Source organism: Vespula pensylvanica, chromosome 18 (genome assembly GCF_014466175.1).
Source record: "Vespula pensylvanica isolate Volc-1 chromosome 18, ASM1446617v1, whole genome shotgun sequence".
Taxonomy (NCBI): domain Eukaryota; kingdom Metazoa; phylum Arthropoda; class Insecta; order Hymenoptera; family Vespidae; genus Vespula; species Vespula pensylvanica.
The window spans coordinates 879034-890217 of NC_057702.1; the positions used below are offsets into that span (position 1 = coordinate 879034).

The following is an 11184-nucleotide window of genomic DNA, read 5'->3' on the forward strand; positions in this document are numbered from 1 at the left end:
AAAAACGTTATCGTTTCCCTCTTCAAAATCCTTTTCGAGTAGTATCGATATGAGAGTAAGAAAGAAAGAATAAGGACGGAAGGGAAGAAGCTTGCAAGAGGACAAAGGGATCGCGCTGGCGCGTGGGTGCGCGCGGGCGCGTTTACAGAGATAGGAAGGTGGAAAGAGGACGCAAGCGCAAATCGGAGGCAAACACGAAGCTTTGGAGTCACGCGGCGGCCGCAGTCGGTCCTCTCAAACCGCGAAATACATTCCGGCTCCCTCGAGGAAGAACATCCTGGGGGTGGGTTAACTCGCGTTTTCGCGTTGTCTCGTGTATGTGTCTCGTGCTCGGTTCTCTTTCATTTTTTCACAAATTTCTAAACCAATCCTTGTTTTTTCCCCTCCTGCTGATCGCATACCATGGCGTCTTTGATGAAAATTTGACGAATGAAACACGTACGAAAGTACGAATAGAACACGAAAGACAAAAGTTACTGATAAGAAGATTCTTTCAAGTGTTTCTTCATTTAAACGGATTGGAAAGACCGTGTTTACGCGCGACGTTACGTTCAACATGTCTTGCTCGAAACATTCCCGTCAAAAAAAAAAAAAAATACTTGTCACGGTTTTTCATAAAGTTTAATACGATGGATCTTGCAGTTAAAGTTGACGTTTAATATGATTCGTACGACGTTGAGAGTTCGGTATAGTTATAAGTTGAAACATGTGAAATAGTCAATCGGTGGGATAGTAGCAAGTAATCAAAAGTGATTTTCAGAAAGAAGAGCAATTTGTCTAATAATAAAAGTGCAAAGTCTCTTTGAAGATTTCGTATCTTTGATAATGCGCGGGCGCGTGCACGCCCGCGATCTTCAGTAATAATTTGATCGTCGAGAAAAAAAGAAGAAATTAGATCTAGTGGTGACAATTCGTGGAGAAAGTTGCTTGATATTTTCGCGGAAGGCTAAACGTCCGGACGTCCTCTTTACAAGTTGGAAAGGGGGCTTGTCAGTTCTCGTAAAGAGCAGTTAAGAAATCTTTTTATAACGTGTTCGTAACGTGAACGTGCATCCGATGATCTAAGCTACGATGTGAACTTTGAATTTTTTATTTTTATTCCTTGACGATACAACTACCATCCGTTTCCTCGAATGGTTTTCGTTTCCGTCGCTCTTTCATTAATTCCAGCAAAATGGCCGAAAGGCACCGCGATTCAAATCTCGAATTCACTCGTATATTCTCCTCGTTCTTTGCTTGCGTATGGTTTTCTGTTCGTATTTAGCAAATATATATATATATATATATATATATATATATATATATATATGTATATATATATATGCATGCATGCATGTATGTATGTATGTATGTGTGTGCGTGTGTGCGTGTGCGTGCGTATTATATTTACATAATATCGATCGAAAGAATATTTTAATAATTCAATATAAAAATGTTAATCCATTTAACTTGAAAAGAAACTGAACTCATTTAAATTTCCAAGTATTCCTTTAAAGATCCAACATTTGCAAATTTCTTGAGGAAATTATAGAACGAAACGACGAAAGTATTTTTTGTGTCCGATTTGACGGTGTACCGTGCTTCTCTGTGTTGTTCAGGGAGAGGATGCGACTTTAGATCGGGCAAGTGTGAGAAGAAAGAAAAACGACGAAAAAAAACGAGAAAGGAAAGGAAGAAGAAAAAGTGGAAGAGGAGGAGGAGGAGGAGGAGGAAGAGGTGGAGGAGGAAGAAATTAGAAAACGCGAACGAGCTAGGAATTCGATCGATTATCGTTCGGTTCGCTTCGCGATTTTTGAAGAAAAAATTTTTAAAGTGCTCGAGACTCGACTCGCGTATTTTTATGAGTCACGAGTATATATGTATACGTATATATACGGATATATTATGTTCGCCGTCTGTCTATATATATATATATACACACATATATATTATATATATACCTATATAGAAGTTATATAGTTTTTATCGAGATTTCTCGCATACAGGGAGAATCAAAGATTTAATTTTACATTTTCCTTTTCTTTTGCCTTAATTACGGACATATTCTTTTGAATATTATCGTTACCATGGGGGAAAATACGCTCACATAAATGTAGATCTACGTGTTAATTAAGATAATCAAAAATAAGAAAATGCACACGCGTCCATTCCTACGGAGAAAAAATCTTCGCTTCTTAGTCCGACATTTATTCGGCGCGGAGCAATTAAATCGGACGGTATTATCTTCTCGTTTAATCGTGCATCTCTAATTAAGCCTTTGGGCGCACGCGCATATATGTACACTCGTTGATAAAGAGACCCTCTCTACTAGAAATTACGAAAACCCGACGAAAAATTTTCTAACATCGTCATCGTCGACAACACTTTCGGCCTTCGACGCAACGATTCCGACAAATTTCGGTGAGTTTCTATTACTAATTTTTTTTTTCCTTTTTTTTTTCTCAATACTTTTTCATACTACATTTTTTTTTTACTCGCGATCTCTCCTTTCTTTTAGCTACTTACGATTACGATTCGTGTTAATTGAAGCAAATTAATGTCAACAATAATGAGCTGATACTTATCGAGAGATATCGAAAAGATGTATTATATAAATAATTATTATATCTACACGCAGTAACAATAAATATGCGAAGGATTTGCGTGAGACACGATCGGATCGCACTTCGCTCCCCTTGGTATTCAGAAATGAAAAAATACTTCGCATTCGATTCGTTCTAACGTCAAAGTGGAAGCCGTTCGACTAGGTTCTTATGTGCAAATAATTTTTTAATAAAATCTTTACTTTAAAATCGCTCCCATCCCGTTACACGTCTCTCTCGATATAGCGTTCGCAATATATACATATATAGGTATATATTACATACAGAGATAGATAGATAGGAAGGTGTATAAGCTACTTCATCGATGACTTTGACCCAGTAACGCTGCGACTTCCGATTCGTTTGAAATTTATTTATAAAATTCGAAATATTGTCTATCGATTCTTAAGGGAAAAGAATTCTTTTCGACATCCTTCGAAGTCGATCGAAACCCTTGAAATCATTTAACTCATTTGCAAAAAAAAAACAAAAAATAGAAAAAAAAACACGTTTCCCAGAGCTGTACGTAATGTTATAAGTAATATCGAAATTTTTTATCGAATTTTTGAACATTTTTTATGATTAAAATGCTACAAATTCCGATATTACTTATCGGCTTAGTTTGAAAGCCAATGGTTTGAAAGTAATTTTTCGATAATTGATTACTTTGATTAGCCAAATAAAGTGTCACGTCAGAGATGAGTCAGAATTATAAGGGAAAGATAGTATTGTCATGCCAGCGATGACTTCATAGTGCAAAGGTTTAAAATATTCTAAAAAGATAGATATTTTTCGAGTATCCTTGAAAAGTAGAATGTTCTAGATTTCTCGCTGCAGGATCGTTCGAGCAAGTAGAAATAATGGAGGATAGAACCAAGTATATTTTCGTGGCTCCATTAGAGAGAAGATCAGTAAGATATCGTGGGACTCGCGCCAATCAGGATAAAAGAGCTTTAAGCGTAGTAGGTGTACGTTTCTCTTCCTTTTTCCTTCCTCTTCTTATCTTTTCTCTTCTTTTCGGATTTCGACCGAATGTCTCTGCTAACGTAGATACTCGCTCTGTTATTCTCACCGGATAACTTTACTTAGTAGTTTTCCCAGAAGAGATTCCCAATGATTTAGTAATTTGCATTCGACTTTGATTCTTCCAATTTTCGTCCACCTCGGTACATACCTATTACATAGATATACGTATATATGTATGTCGGAGCTAGAAAGTCTGTTTATGACGATGAAAAGGGAAGGTAGAATCGATGAGCCTGGGTAAGCGAGACCACCGGTGACCGGGGATTATCGAGACTCGGATTATATGGATGATCGAAAGGACTCCAACGAACAAGGGGCGGGCGGGCTGCTTTCGTCCAACGGTACGATAAGCTCTCTCGGTCATATTCTATTGAATCGAAGCAAGTTAATTCGTCTTTTCTCAAGTAACTCTCGTTCTCTCTAAGATCTAACGAAGGAAGAGAATCGGCGAGATCGATCCGATAATGCCGCGACGGAATTAAAAAAAGAAAAGAAAAAGCTGTCAAATTCTATTCTTTAGAAAAAAGTTGGATCTTATGAATATTTTATTGCGATTTAACTTTCATTTCTTCCGATCTTTTACTCTCCGCGAGATCATTATAATATCTATCTCATTATTAATTAACATTTTGCAAAAGGGTCGAAGAAAGCACGAAAAATAAAGTACGTTTCAGATTTACGAGTACATTTTTAGAGAGAAAGAGAGAGAGAGAGAGAGAGAGAGAGAGAGAGAGAGAGGGAGGGGGGGGGGGGGGAGAGAGTCTTTGCCATTTAAAAATCAATAAAATCTCCGTAGTAGACTCGGCGAGTCAGAGCGTTATTAAAACTCACGAACTCTTTACGTTCGTTCGAATCGATTTCTTCACAAGGTAAATTTTTATACGAAGCAAGAGGATATTTCCGTATCCGATTTCAAAAGTTTCAAATAGAAACGATGGAAGTTTTAAATATTTCATACTCGAGAAAGAGAGGGTTAGAAATACGGAGAGAATTGCTAAAATTATACCAATGAAAATATTTTATATCACATTTCATATTTGATATTCTCACTTTTATGCGAGATCATTTTGTAAATTGCTATTTAAGACGTCTATATTTACTGTTACATGCTTTGTATTTTGATGCTGATTAATTATGCCAATCACATAAATATCTTAACAATTTTTTGTTCCGTCAGGAATGATTTCTTTGTTTTTTGTAACGTATTCAAATTTGCGAAAGAGAGAAATTTTTGTTTATCTTCGATTATCCGGGAAAAACAGAACGTGAATCATAAAACGTATTTGGGCTGAACAATCATTCGGCTAAATCGTATCTTTCCGCTCAAAGTAGTAAATAAGTGAAAGTGAATCAATGAAGATAAAATAAAACACCGAATAACGTGTTTTACACTCTCGTTATCAACTGTACGGGACTATTTACCCTGTAAGGGATTATTCATAGAAAAGGATTTTAATTCTATGATAATACCTTGCGTATAAACAGAAACAGCGTACATCGAATAGGAATCTTTTTATTACTAAATATTTCTGTAAAGGATCGTAACTATATCAGACCTATATGCCAGACCTATGACACGCCATGTATTCCTTATTACATATTCATATCGAACGGTAAGAAAAAAAATTTATGTTCGATTCTGCAGACACGTTTGGCAACTCTCCTCTAAATTCTTCGCGCCTTAAAAATGTATCAGCAAATCGAAACGAAGAGCGTTCATGACGATCTACCGAAATATCAATCTAAATGAACGAAGAAAGCGATTTCCCGCTTTGCGAACAGAATCTGAACGCGATGAAGATCGATTTTCGAGAGAGTCGTGGAAGGAACGGGAAACGAAGGGCTGGAACGGAGAAGGAAAAAGTCGAGTGTCAGGGACGATTTACATCCTTATTCGTGGCACAAGGAACGTCTCTTCGAGATTACCGCCCAATCCCATTTACCTTGCTTGATTTGTTCGGATATCGACGTTTCCTCGTATTTGAAATGTCGCGTCATTCCGCGCTTACTTACGCTCGAACTGCATCGATCTTTGAATTTTTTTCTTTTTCCTTTTATTAACATTTTTACGATCGCTCGTTGTGCTCGTATAGGAATACGCACGATACATATGAATTTTTAAGAAATTCCTATCGAAGGATCCATCAGTGATCGACAGTACTTCGTGTCTTGTTGCTTGTACCTGAATCTTGATCTACGATTCATCCGAAGTCGGAACAATGATCGTTTGACGATCCCTTCTTCTATGGACGAAGTTTTACTATTTTGAACTTTTTTTTTTTTCGTTTCTATTGTAAATCGTAAGTTATCGCTTTCCCTTCTAGCTCATTGGTCGTAAAAAGAGAAGGAGTGGAACGACACAAGAGTAACTTTCTTATTGGAGGTTCGTAGAAGGGAAGGGCAATTATACGCTTACGTTTTTCTCCTTCTACACTTCTTCAAGTTTCATCTTCCGAAATAATTACTCGGACGTGCATGGCACGTCTTTCTTGTCATATCGTCGATACGAACCAGATCAAAGTTCGTCGAACGTCGATCTAGATACATACTTTTTTCATTAACGTATTAGTTTACGCACCATCTGCGTAGCATTGTGAGAGTGATTTTTACCACAAAAATTTGTAAACCTCTACGTAACGTTTAGAGAGTGACTCGCAGCATTAAAATTTAATAAACGTACGGTCGTGGTGTAAAAGCGATAAATCAGCTATACCTAGAAGAATGGCCAAGTCGATGAAGAGTAAACCAGCGCGAATTCCACCGTTTAGGCCATTCGACGTCCCACTGTGGTTCGAGGAAGTTGAAAGAGAATTTCTTTCGAAGGGCATCACGAGCGACTCCAATAAATTTGGTTACGTCGTTACTTATCTTTATCCGATATGCCTTCCGCTTTTTCAAAATATCATGATAAATCCACCGATCATTGGGAAATACGAAAAAGTGAAAAACAATTTAATCATGTATTACCGCTTGTTGAACGACGAATATGTGCTGAGACAAATCTATAGGCGATATCATAAAACTATACGTGAGAACGAAGATTATATTTCACAGAATGTTCCTAGCCATAAGTCTGGAAGATCCAGATCCTGTTTCCTCAATGACGAATAACAAGAAATTCTGCGAGATTGGATTATGCAGAATGTTGAGCCAGATGACAGCATCAACGAGCCGGTATCAGAGATGTATACAGCGTCGTTCGTGGAAAATACTTTATCGTAAAAATCTCTTTGTTATTACTCGTTGCTTATCATTATTATTACTTTGCTATTCATCAACAATGGCAAGTATCTCGATAATAAATAATTTATATAACATGTCTCTGGTTACGAAGATAATTAGCAACTTATCCTGTACCTTCTTCCTTCCTTCCTTTATGTTTTTTTTGTCTCCTCTTACGAGTCACGCGTTGAAGTTATGGGGAACTGGCATCACGTCCACCGTAAAGCTTCTTTACAACACGCCCGATCGTTTTAATATAGCGGAAACGATAAAGTTTCGATGAAGACAAATAACATGCGGCATGGTGCACCGACAGTTATTAAAAATGCAGGCAACTGATAGCGAGTAGAACAAAGAAAAGAGACTTTTCTCCTGTCGATTGAAAGTACGTCACTAAAAATATTGCAAATAATTCTTTTAGTATATGACACCGTAATTGACGTTCCCTCCGGTACGTCGATCGACGCGCAATGATAGTTTAAAGATAAAAGTTGAAAATGTGTCGAACCAAAACGGTATAAATGGATTATGGAAAAGGAATAACGTGTCTCAAGCTAGTATTTTTTTCTGTTCAAAAATTGAACGTCGATTTTTGACGTTTCTCGAAATCGTAGTCGTAGCAAAAAAATTTGGGAACGGATCGTATCGACTTTTTCCCTGTTATCTATGAAATAATTGTATCGATAAAATCCAACGGCTCGGAAAATCCCTTTGACTGTCAAATCGACTCGACTCTCTCTCTCTCTCTCTCTCTCTCTCTCTGTCTTTCCCCTTTGGCATGGTTCCTCCGTACCTCTCTCCACTCGATACTTTATTTCATAGCCAAGTACCGGGCTACTTCAAGTAAAAATTCAAGTTTGATCAAATTACTCGAGTGTACCGATGGTTATAAAAAAAGCAATTTCGCAAGAAATGTATCTGAAATCGGCTCGAGCTACGGAAGGTCAACGTTCGAACAATTAGTTTGCGTGTGCGGGAGTTGAAAGCAATCTCTTATAGATTCGTGAATATAGAGTGCCAGTTGGTTGAGCGGTAACCCCGTTTAATATCCATCACGCCTAATCAGTTTGCAGTCGTTACCTACTATTTTATTTTTCTTGCGCTTCTACTTCTTCGTAGATAAAATCATAGTTGGAGGCACGAACAGAGTTTCGTTCGAAGAATACAAACGACGGTTTTATAACTTTGCCAATTCTTTCATGTACGGTATATACCTAGCTATATGCGTTATATAGATACGTATATAAAATATATATATATATAAAAGGTGTTCCCTCTTTCGTTTCTTTCACGCGTCAAAACGACTTGTCGATCGATATAATCAACGATGAGAAGAAAAGACGAGCGAGAAGCGTTCGTAAGAGAAAAGCCATTTTTACGGGAGTCTCGAACGACTACAAAACGGGTGGACGTTAACGCGAGACGACTTCCGCCGTTTGCGCGATACCCGACACCAATCAGGCTCAATCTTTCAATTTGTCCATTCGGTAATCGACCTCCTCGATACGTCGGTCAACCGTCGCTTCGGGCTACGAACAGTTTCGCGATCGATACATGACGGATATGTTCTCGTGTAATTGACTATTTTTTGTTTGTTTGTTTGTTTGTTTGTTTGTTTTTTTTTTCTTTTAATATTCATATACATAGCAGACGGGAAGAGAATAGTGAAATCAAGTTCGACGATTCAATGAAATCATCGATGACTTGTTCCTTCGGTAGATTCGATTAGATGTGCCATTCGTCGAGATTCGACCAAAATAAGTGAATCAATCGACTCGTTTGTCGTCTCGAAAGAAAATTAATTGCTCGATCTTGAACAAGAACGATCGGGTTGGACAATCAGGTATCGAATATTACTCTACGTATCGATCTATGTTCTCATCTAAGGGGATAGAGTGAATACAATCAAAATATATTGCTTCGGATCACGCCTTTCGGTTGGAAATAATTGTCTTTTGAGCAATTACACGAGATTTGAAGGCCGTTGGAAAATATTAAAATTCAGTTTCTTCTCTACGAAATCTTCGAGACACGTACCTATTCGTTTCTGATCTTTCGTGCATCCGAACGGAAAGCGTATCGAGCGAAATTCGTTTCGTTGAAAAGAAGAAACGAAAGCTCGGAAAGCGACATTCCGTAGCATCCGTCAGAAAAGTCATTATACGCTCCAGCGAATAAGAACTTTGACCCCTCGGTTTGTTTCACTTTTCCATGGTTTCAGGCTCTTTTGGTAATGCTTTTCTACCATTCCTTTCTCGTCCTAGTTAGTTCCGTCCCTCAGTCTCGGCATAATCCAAACGTTGCGATCCACTGTCACATTCGAAAAGGGTGGCCGCCGAGGGACGCGATAAGCGGATTACGCGATCTTCAAGGGGATTTGTCCTTCACGGGAATACTTTTCTACGAACCGATAACGCATCCCTCTCGCATTTGTTTATTCCTCAAAAAGTCATGAGAAGGGGAGAGAGAGAGAGAGAGAGAGAGAGAGAGAGAGAAGAGGAAGCTCTACATCGGTATTATATCGCGTTTTACTCGCAAAGTACATTGCCTCTTTGCATAGAAATCTTTTTCTTTCTTTTATAAGCAAGTGTACTTGGATGTACGTCGTCGAACTTGTAGCTGGATAAGTTTGACGGAACTAACAAACAAGAAATAAACGATAAGAATTAGTAACGAATGTAGGGAAAACTAGTTCATTGTGGGTTACACGTTCCGTGCTATACGAATAATATAGATCATAAAGGTATAGATATATGCACTTAATTAGTATATATGTACCTATTATTGTATCTATGGTAGATCATATGCATTTGGAAAGACGTAAAGGTTCGTTATAAAAAATATCAAATAAATATTGATGACGAGGCTGTAAAATATTGATATAATTTTTTATTCGTATTACATACAGACGCATATCAAACAGTTTACCATTTTATTCATTAAAGTATCTTTTATAAATCGTAGCTTTTAATTCAGTTTCATTTATTTTCATTTTGTTCAATTTTTGCTTCGTTAAAATTTACATCCTTGTTATACGAACGAGTATTACACGAACATCGCCACAATTTTTATGTATTCAGGTTACACTGGAAAGTTTATCGTATTCTTAATTACTTCATATGCTGTGAAAATCAAAATTATGTGCACTGTATGTCGAGAAAGTGACTTCAAAAACGTAACATCCATCCAAATTGGGTTACCAGAAAGATCATTCGTTCGGGATCGAGATTCATTGAATTTCTTATTCCGAGCAAATGATGCAATTGACGTATTAAACTTAACACAAATTCGAACGAATCGTTTCTTTTAGTTTTATATTTAAAGAAGAACGTACGAATGTATGATGTGTCCACGAGATTGGCACATATCGACGGTGTTTTATAGAGTGACTCGCGGAAAACTTTTATAGATAGCATGAATTCGTTGCTGATCGTAGACAGCACTATTTTCATATGTAAATAGGCGTATCCTCAAATTGGAATACTTGCCCATAATTGGCAACTTTCCTCTAGGTATTCCTTTGGGTGGCTGTTGCCTCCTTTTTACGTTCATGGCTTTCGCGAGAGAATCTTTCTTTTATTTTTAGTGAGACGGCGATCGAGCGAAAACAAAAGCACCGTCGTCCGCTAGAAACGTAAAAATTATTCTAGAAAGAGAAAATATCCGATAACGTGTAGTCGTCTCTCGGTCCGATGCAGGACGCTGCTATCCAAAAAGTAGAAGACGATAGTTTGCACGAACAATTTCACAAAAGCTTTTCCATTCTTGTTCGAAAGAAAGAGGAAGAGAATGGGAGAGATAGAGGACGAATATATATCGGTGCTAACGTCAAAACGACACGAGTGGATGGAACGATTCCAAGTACGAAATTCGAAAGCTAGAATGCTCGTAAATAGAAATAATAATTTATGCGAATACTGCAGGATTAAGGCTATATACGTACGTGTCACGCGAATTTCACGGAGATCGAAATATGACTTGTTCATGAAAACGCTTTGAATTTATCATCGAGTATTCGCGATAGTGCTGTACATTTTTGTCCGATTCGTTCGTGTCACGTATGCATGACTGAAATGAAAGAAAAAGAAAAAGAGAAAGAAGAAAATAAATCGACAGGCCTCCTTGCGTGCCCTTGACGTGTCCGAAACTCTTTGAAATCTCAAGGGTACGATTTCTGATTCGGGGTTGGCTCCTTCTCTTCAAAGTTTCAAGGATAGTCTCTGGAGAAATGGGGACGAAAGTTCAAAGACTGGATTCGTCGTTTTATTCCCACTTATTTATTGGCATTTTTTTGTCCTGCTGGCTTTTGAAATCTAGTCGAGTTAATACGAATACAGGCAGTTTAATAAAAAAA

The 11184-nt window shown here is 37.7% G+C and overlaps 1 long non-coding RNA gene across 4 annotated transcripts in view; it reads left to right on the plus strand.

Moving 5' to 3' along the window:
- Nucleotides 1-198: 198 nt before the first annotated feature.
- The window catches only part of LOC122635307, a 15001-nt gene continuing 4015 nt past the window's right edge, over nt 199-11184 (plus strand). Inside the window, exons 1-3 of one of the 4 annotated variants that reach the window (XR_006328639.1) lie at nt 199-1009; nt 1497-2400; nt 9303-9326. This is a non-coding gene — a long non-coding RNA (uncharacterized LOC122635307). Of the gene's footprint in view, nt 1010-1496; nt 2401-4306; nt 5203-5932; nt 6082-9302; nt 9327-11184 lie in introns of those variants that run through there. The other 3 variants (XR_006328636.1, XR_006328638.1, XR_006328637.1) reach the window with 3 other exon arrangements.